The 9,914-nt window shown below is 31.4% G+C and overlaps 1 protein-coding gene across 5 annotated transcripts in view; it reads left to right on the top strand.

Annotated features, from left to right (window-relative positions):
* Window positions 1–582: 582 nt before the first annotated feature.
* LOC139517421 (papilin-like) overlaps window positions 583–9,914 on the top strand; it is a 125,575-nt gene continuing 116,243 nt past the window's right edge. For all 5 annotated transcript variants that reach the window (XM_071308423.1, XM_071308416.1, XM_071308422.1 and 2 more), the window contains exon 1: window positions 583–804. The gene's annotated coding sequence lies outside the window, so the exon portion shown is untranslated. The remainder of the gene's footprint in view (window positions 805–9,914) is intronic.

Raw genomic sequence — 9,914 nt, 5'->3', positions numbered from 1 at the left:
AAAACACATATTAGATACCATGATATGTTTTAGCAATGACACATTTAATTAACCATGATATGTCATTCACCACGGAGAAGGTGCAGTGCTTTATGTCGTGGTTATGCTGTGTCCAATATTTGTGATAAATTCTATCTTCCTTTTCACGTATTACAACATATGTTAAAGATAAACTTAAGATGTCCCAAATACTTCATATATTGACTACGAAACGCTGTAGACACAACAAACTTAAGTGATGTTTTGAACGAAGGGTGTCATGAGTACAGAGTTGTAAAAAATGGAAGGTACATTAGAAATAATAGTAATTTTATTTAAAAAAAAAAAAACAGGTAGTGTGTTTACTATAATCAAAATTAATGTTGCTATTTGGACAAAAAAAAGTCGACAGTTTTGCACAAGATACAGTTGTGCATCTCTTACTACTTAAAGTTGTACAACTAGATCATAATAGTTGATAAAAGTTTAGCCTTTATAAAGTTATCTTAAACAAACATTTCAAAATTCAACTTTTCAAATTTAATGATATCATCGTGCATGACGTTATTTCAGTGTAACAGGTACAACTACCTGTATACCAATAGTACTAGATGTTTTATAAAATACTAACGCGTACTGATTATTAGGTCGCTTTAAAACGAATGATAGTTAATAGAAGTGTAACCGGATAGACATTACCAAATTCATTGATAATTTCTGTGTCTCATGGCTTTTTAGTTGGCATTAGGAATTTTCAAATTAATCTCAAGTCTCATTCTTCAAAACGTACTTTTAATGCTGACAAAGTAAAGACATACCAAAAAGGTAGGTAGGAAAGTTGGTTTAATTTATGTTTTATTTTATGTGATTATATGTACCTATTTATATTATATCCTTTCACTTTCATCTATTTTTTCCTATAGAATTGTTTTTTTTTATCTAAAATAGTTTGATAAAGTCAATTTTATGTCAATGGCTATGGATCTTGATTTGAAAACTTCACGTTGAATTTCATAACATCTTACTATAGAACTGTTACTCATGTATGCACCTGTTGAGAATATATTTAAGGCCAACTTTTACAATATCTTTACCATACTTGCTAACTGGTTAGACACCATTGTCCATATTAAGAAACATCTCATCAGTGTCTATCCAAATTGATAATAAGAAAAAGATAGAATTCTGCCAATCCATATTAAAAACAGAATTTTATTCTTTTATATGGTTCACGGTCAATACAAATATAACACAGGATGTAAAAGAACACCTTTTTGGCAAGCTTGCATTCATCTTGTGACCTCCTTTTTTTCTTCTTTTTTTTTTAAATTTAAACAACCTTTAAAGTCTCTGTTGTTAAGGATTAGCAATACTGTAGCGAAAGTATAATCGACTTGTTCTACTGTAAGCAATGATTTTTACTATGACAGAAAATATATTGGAACATGTTTGATTCTCATGACATTTACAGGTTGCTAAGAGTTAAATGTAAAATGAATGAAATTGCCGCCAACAAGGATTTGTTTGCAATTGATCAAAATTAAATTAAATGCAGTGTTTCAAACACAACTTCATATCATGCCGACATTAATCGTGATTTATCTACTAACATGTAAAATACCCGATAAACTTGTTGGTCTCCAAATTGAATGTCTGTGCATGTGTGAGAGCAAAGAAATAAATTAGATACAATTACAGAACGTATTATAAATGTATGTATAAATTAGTTTATGTTTTAAGTTATTGACAACTTGTCTAAACACAGAGCTATTTTAGAGTTGTACATGTCATGTGAACGTGTACTCGATTCAAGTCATACGAATAGCTGACTATGCGGTATCGGTTTTGCTCATTGTCGAAGGCCGTACGGTGACCTATAGTTGTTTATTTCTGTGTGTATGGCAATCATACCACATCTTTTTATATACACTTTCTGTACTGTTTTTGGTTAAACTGTTGGACTACTATACATCTTTAGTGATGTTTTAACTCACACTATAGTATAAGATACTAAGGAGATGTGGTAATTAGACAACTATTCAACAGAACAAATTATGGCTTAGATGTAGGCAATTATAGGTCACCGTCCGACGATATTAGCTTTATTGATATTTAAAAGTATATTTATTTATACAGACAGAGTTCTTTTTTCTATCTGAAGCTTTTGTGGTTTCAGTTATTGTTCATTTCAAGAAAAAAAAACATTGCTTATTTGTTTGAATGGTAGCAGAGTACAAAATACATAAGTTCTAATTAATTAATCAGTGTGTGTCCATTTTACATTTTGACATTTGTATTTGTGAATTTATGATGTAATTGACAAAAACTGTATGACATTCTGATAAAGTGCAGCAATTTTCATTCATAAGCCATACAATTGGTTTGTGTCAAATATACTCAAATTAGTGTCATTATTAAAGTTCATCTTTTCTGTTGATTGTCGAAATATTGACATTTGAAATAAAATTTTATCTGTAAGAGCACAGACGTCATTATTTTTTTCCTGTTTATGTCATCTTTTTTTATGGAAGTTCTACTCGGTGTTTTGTGCTTATTTTTCGTTTGTTATTCAAGATATTTAAAAAAAAAGAATCAGAATGCAACAAATCTTCAAAAATTGTCAAAATATTGCATCCAAGAAGTGTACACTGCTCCTTGCAAACGTATGTCAACCATTCTCTAAAACATACTCTATACCATTACTTACCATTTATAAGAACTCAACAGTCTTTAATTACAATAAAGTTAATCAACACTTTTGTTTATCCCGATGACCTAGTAATGAAAGATAACAGTGAAACAACTTTATTACGAACGGGATTGAATAGTTTTAAAATAGTGATTTTTCCCATTATAAGTAGCAATTTACCTTCATCATTCATATCTCAATGTATTTGTGTGTTAAGGTGGATGTAATGTTACCCCTTAATGGCAATTAATTGGAACAATGCATAATCTTATCGTTATGCTTAGTTTATAAAAACCAATGCTTATTCCGCTTCTTAAGACTTTGAGTCCGCAAGAGTTAGTTTTAGTCCTTACATATTTGACTAATTATCGATTTAACCACTGGGGAATACGATGGTTGTAGTCGAATATACTTTATAAACTAAAACGAACGGAGATAAGGAATATCAATTTCAGCTATCCGTAAAAGTGTTGTTATTCTTGTTTGTTAGTTCACCGGTATAGAGCTGCTTTGATTTGTGCGGTTCATGTATCTTGCACTAACTTCATGTTTAGTTGCCTTGTTAATGACTATGATGACACCATCATCTATCTGTTATTCCTGAACAAGTAAGAAGTCGGAAGGTAATAAAAAAAAACCACAGAAAACATACGTCACTGTAGCCAAAGCAAAAGATCCTATTAATTAACAACCAAATTATCTGCAGATTGAGGAATACTCGATAAAGAATAGGAATTTAGCTCAGATGCCTCGGATGGGCAAGCAGTTTCTGCTATACTAATGGAATCTATCGAGTTGATTCAGAAAAAAATCCAACGAGTAAAGTATTACCGGAGTGAATGAGTAAATAAAATTGGAAAGCTTTTAGTCAAGAAAAAGAATCAATAATGGAAATGTGAATACTAAAATTTAAACATATGTGAACGGTAATATAAACTATACAATACCTATAACAAACATTGACAAAATTTATATCACATACTGAGTACCAAATATGTTCTTTCAACCTTTGACTAAATGTTTCTTGAAAAGTTTTTAGCTCACAGACACATTTCCTTTTCAGCTCAGAAACTTTCCTTTTAGTACCAAAGGGATAAATATAAATACAAAATGATCTGTCAAACTTTTTCACACTAGACCATGTGCAAAGGAAAAGTGTAAATCTCAGATTTGTGATCACATTGATATGTAGTTGAATTTTGCTACCAAGAGTCTAAATTTCAATTTATTTGTAAACAAAAATGAGAGTGTAAACGGTCAAATCTGAAAATTGTAATTTGCTGGAAAAGTCGTTATAAAAAATACCCTAAGAAGTCTTTCAAGTCTTATAACGATTGGTTCATTTCCAAAGAAGATCAGTCGATGTGGATTTCTTACAAGTAAAATACCTGTCGGTGTTGCGTTTCAATTGGCTTTCAGTATATTTCTCAGGCTAGAAAATTGGTATTTTGAAACCTGTTGAAAAAGGAGATAAACGTTTATTGACATTCTAGTTGTCTTCAATTCTGAAATCTCTTCTATCATTCAGAGCGACTTTCAAATATTCAACCACTGGACGTTAAGCAAGAATCAATCAATTTAAACACCAATCAATCAATCAATCAATCTATGATAACTGTTGATTCCAAAATTAAAAAAAAAAGATAGCAGCCTAAATCTGCGGTTAGAAAAGTAGATATTTTTCGCCTCAAATCGCTCCATAAAACATATTATCAAGGTCCACTGCATTCTAAATGATCTTTTTTTATTATCAGTCTGTTAACGAATCAAATGGGTGTTAAATTTTTTACACTCAACCTTATAATTTTTATTTTCTTACAATTATATGGTTATATCATTTTGTTTACAATCCTATTTTAAAAGTAAGTGAAAGGATTTTTTTTTGTCAAATTGACTGTTCTGGTTTGCCTTTGATTAATGTAGACAATCTATCTACCATACATAGATATACGAAGATGTGGTATGAGTGCCAATGAGACAACTCTCCATCCAAGTCACAATTTGTAATAGTAAACCATTATAAATAGGTCAAAGTGCTGGTTGAATTTTTTATAGATATAAAAGACAATGGAAATCTTTAAATACTAAAAAACTAAAAATAAATGTTCTGATTTAGATTTTTTTATTATCATTCATGGACAATGAAATTCAAAAAAAAAAAGATAAAAAAAAAATGAAAATATTTAAATTTCATAACTTCCGAATGAAAGAGATGAAAAAAGATTTTCACAAAATATTTTGAGAAATACAAGCTGCGCTCGATCTTTATCGTCAAAGCTTTCAGATATTTGATTTAAAAAAAAGTATGTATGATGATTCCTGATGATGATCTCAGATGATGATGATAGATTCATGAAGATAGCTATATAGTCTATTTTGGTGGTTGGACTGTGCAATATTTACGGCGATTCCTGTTTTATATCCCTTTTGTGTATATTACAATTCAATTATTCCTTTGAAAAAGATGCTTGAAATTCTGGCCACTTTATGCATTATAAACAATTGATAAAATATGTATGTCTGTATGAGATGCTGGAATTGGAAATTCCACTTGAAAGGAGAATGTTGGATATTTTGTCTTGCAACAAGACACATTATGAAGTCCCGAATTATCCCAATAGTTTTTTTTATACAAGCCAAGAGACTCAGCGTGATGTTCACCCTGCACGATGCATCGAATGGCCTTGCACTTTGACATCTTGCACAGAAATACGGTCGCCCGTCTTAAGCATAAGTACCAGACGAGATTTTTTTTTTTAATTTGTTTATATACTAGTATACTGAAAACACTTATTAATAAGTTCGTTTATTTAGTATATATTCATATATTTATCCTGTAATCTTAAGCAATGATTTACCAGTGATAACCTCATTTACATAACCTAGTTAACCTTTGGGGTTAGATATATCGATGTCCTTTCGTTCAGTAATTTTAATATGGGTAAATAATTGCGATTGATATATATAAACAGCCATGTAGACTTGAAACTAAAGATACTACAAGAACAGCAACAATTTCTCCCCTTTAAAGATCTTTTGAATGCAGATGTCATATCATTTCCTGTTGTTTCAGAATTACGCATAGAACACTCTTCATAGAACATACACAAATGCATCGAGAACTATTCGTGACTGATATTATATACTATAAATAGCATAGGTGACTGTGAATAAAAACGATAATGTTACAACGTGGTAATTACTTAAATTATTTTAGAAAAAAAAGGTTCCACCATTTACAAGTCGCCGGTATTCTTTGGTGTTTAGATGAACTACTAGACATTACTGCAAATGCAACAGGCGTCTACTAATTCATCCTCGAGAATTCATCTTGCAAGGTAATTGTAATGTGTTTGATATCACTAGTATTACAAGAGACGTACATAATATACTCTTGTTATCAAGGGAAAAGACTTGATGAAATCAAAAGGTTATTGTTGAATAAGTAAACATGAAACTATATAAAACTTCTATCTTTTTATAAAAAGACGAGGGATTCACATTTCATAGCTTTGTAAACGATATGTGTGAAATATTTTGCAGTTTTTTTATGTGCTTAACATAACGAAGTAATATTGACATTATACACCTCGTTAACATAAATGCCTTGGATATTTGATAGAAAAAAAGCCAGCGAGACAATTTCTTGATCTTTATATGAAGCTATTTGCAGCACATTTATAGTTGATATGGCAGTTTGGTTGCTGCTTGCTGTCGATACATTGGTAAATATACTTGGGCGGATATAATTCAGAATGAGACTTGGTGCATTGAGGGGGTATACACAGCAATATAATTCATTGTCAGTATATAATATCGATCTATGAGTTTGGTATCTTTCGCCCCTCTTTTATAGGGAACTTTAATAAGTTATGATAACCTTCATATGGTCGTCTTTGTATTTATAATTTATTTGCTGGTACACCTTATATTCCTGGAAAGTTTCAAATATATAATTGACTACTTAATATATAGGGATATAACTAAATGGTCAACAAGCTTAATATGAAGATGATATCCAACCCGAAAAAAAAAGTTTTATAAAATATTACAGCCAAATAGCCAAGCGGCACAAATTACAGAATTCACAATACAACACTGCAGTCGTTCAAGCAGGTGAAAACGATTATACCTTGGTTTTATGTAACCTATTTATCTTGTGAGCATAAAGATGAAAATCCACCATAAATTAGATGGTATCGGATCCTCCACCCTGTGGATATAGGTCTCTAAAATATACTAAATGTGTGATATACCTGATACCAAGGTTAATTTGACGAGATAAGTGTGAATTCCAATAAATCATTTCCATTACTTAATACTCAAGGTAAATAGTTTCATACGTAAGACAAGGCAAGAATAAGAAAAAACAATAACGTGTTATGATAAAATAAGAAAAAATCATGTTTTTAAGATCCCAACCCTCCCCTATACCTCTATATGATAATCAAATGTAAAATGTTGACAGCTATATATATACAGTTTTATACTGTGACGTGTGGTTAAAAATAACGCATTTTGATTAGCATAACGAAATCAAAATAAATATATTTCATCCAGGTATTTTTGTATTCATATCTTTTTGAAATTTTAGATAGTATCTTTATGGTCTACAGATCGTCTATGCAATAAATTAAACATTTTATTTATCATATTTATATTTTCTAATTATATCATATTATAAAAACCATATATGTCACTTTGAGTATAAACATATTAAGCCCACATATTATTTACGTGTTTATGTAAGAAAATAAAAGTTTCTCGTATTGCGATTAATTTGTCTTGCTTATGTTTCATCACTTGGTCAATATGGATGGTTTTAAGTCAATCGATGATAAGAAAAAAAAAAAAAACAATCACGACATCGTAAGTAGTTTTTGGTTGTTTAGTGAATAGATAACACCAAAAAGGTATGGTCAGTTGCCCCCGGATTTATTTGACGCAAACTGGTCATTTTCAATTAATAGTTATCCCATTCGGACTTGGTGTGTCAGTGTAAGATCATCCCGATGGCCGGAGGCCAGAGGGTGATCTTACACTGACACACCAAGTCCGAATGGGATAACTATTTTACATCCCAGCTGTTTTAGATTAGACGAAAAAACATTTTCAATTCATAAAATCTAGTTTAGAACGCCACACAACCATTATAATATACTTTATATATTACTATATGATGTATACCCTTTATGACCCCCTAACACGATGAGTAGATATTAAACAATATCAACTCGCCCCACTGGCCAATTGGCCCACAATATATCGCCACTTTATGAAAAAATCGCCCAACTCTTGTAACCGACTCGCCCAACTCTTGTAACCGACTCGCCCAACTTAAAAAAAGTGTAAAATCAAAATGAACAATCAGTCTGACAACTCATTTATTTAACGAAAAGGACAACTCATTTATTTAACTGAGTAAAGGTCTGCCAACTCGACCCAGTTATAAAAATATCTTGCTTCCTTTAAGTATGTTAAATTTCTGATTGTTCGAATCCAGTCGTCCTGGTCAAGTGGTATGTGTCATGGCTTGATATGCTAAAGGTCTTGAGTTCGAATCTCAGCATATACATTGGATTTTTTCTACGTGAATTTTAATAGATAGTCTTCTCCGTATAATTAATTATAAGTTTTATACTGGATTTGACATTCCCGCCAAAATGTTGCAGAACAAAGGAAAGCATGCATAACAAAGAAACCTAAACTGGGGTGATCTGGTTGGGGTGATCCGGCTCAGATCACCCCTGTTAGAACAAAGGAGCTGGGATGTAAATAATGTTCCGCGTTACTAAAAAGCTGCATGTGTGTTTTTAATAGTTGAATGGCGTTTTAATAAATATGATACAAAAAGTTTATTGATGGTACAAATTTCGAGCAATTGTCACAAAAATGAATAGAAAATAATTCTTTACCAAGAGCAAATGTTATTAAAAAGAATGAGCTCTATTTTGTGTTTTAGAAAGGACAAAACACCTTTCAATTGTTGTTGGCTAACGATGTCCTTCAATGCAAGATTTTCAAATAAAGCAAAATGTGTCAAGTTTTTGTAAAAAACTATTGCGTTACATTCAGACTTTCAATTTTTTAAGCAAATATGTTTTAAAACCTTTTAGATTTTGTCTTTGGTACTGAAAGAAATTCGGGGAAGTTGGTACGTATTATTTTGTGACCCCCCCCCCCCCCCTCCTTTCAAGTTTTGAGATATATGATAGACGCATGACAATAGACTGCGCTGTCCCTTTTGTCAGCTAAGCGTTTGCATTGCCAGTAACGTCATATGTTACTGACTTTGTTTTGCTGATTACGACTAATCAACAGAACCCACAGGTATGCCCATATATATAGTTCAACAGAATCAAAAGTTGGTGAAGATTTTATCGCTGACATATTATTCTTAATGTCATCACGATGATTATCAACATTTACAGCTGATAAATTATATGATAACTTATCCGTCCTTCGGGTATACACATAAACATAGTGTACAAAAGGTGTAAAGTTGTAACTGATGCCTTTACTGCCGGAATGGTAAAGATTCAAGTCCAGGAATGAACTAGAATATCTATATTTTGTGAAAATAAAATTTGTAAAATGTTTAGGTTATCCTCCAAATGCAAAAGTATTTTCTGTTGGAATTTGTGGATTTTGTGCATGTACTTTATACGAGTTTTAAATGTGTCTGTGGTATCTTCTACTACTGGTATCTTAAATCCTGCTTTATTACTATTGATACTTTCGAATTCCCTATCAGTATAGTTTCCCCGCACCACTGATGATTTGATTTTTCTTCAATACGCGCTAATTGATCACTGTTTGGTTGCTTTACAACTAAAATATTTTTTTTCTTCAATTTGATGTAATATGTTATGGTCCTCTGTTTTCTGTTTTATTCACTTGTCCACTTGCACAGTTTCAATTTTGTTGATTTAAGATATAAACTTAAAGGTCTGTATTAGGTTGCTTGTACACTGTATAAAGAAATTATAATGTCTGTGTTGTGTTTTCTATAGAGACTATAAGGTGTTATTGGTTGCCTATAGAAACCAGGATGCCTGTATTGTGTTTTCTATAGAGACTATAAGGTGTAGTTGGTTGCCTATAGAAACTATAATGTCTGTGTTGTGTTTTCTATAGAGACTATAAGGTGTAGTTGGTTGCCTATAGAAACTAGAATGTATGTGTTGTGCTTTCCGTATAGAGACTATAAGGTGTAGTTGGTTGACTATAGAAACTAGAATATATG

Source organism: Mytilus edulis, chromosome 3 (assembly GCF_963676685.1).
Source record: "Mytilus edulis chromosome 3, xbMytEdul2.2, whole genome shotgun sequence".
Lineage (NCBI taxonomy): Eukaryota > Metazoa > Mollusca > Bivalvia > Mytilida > Mytilidae > Mytilus > Mytilus edulis.
The sequence above is the reverse complement of the archived record's forward strand: the minus strand, read 5'-3'. Positions and strand labels throughout refer to the sequence as shown.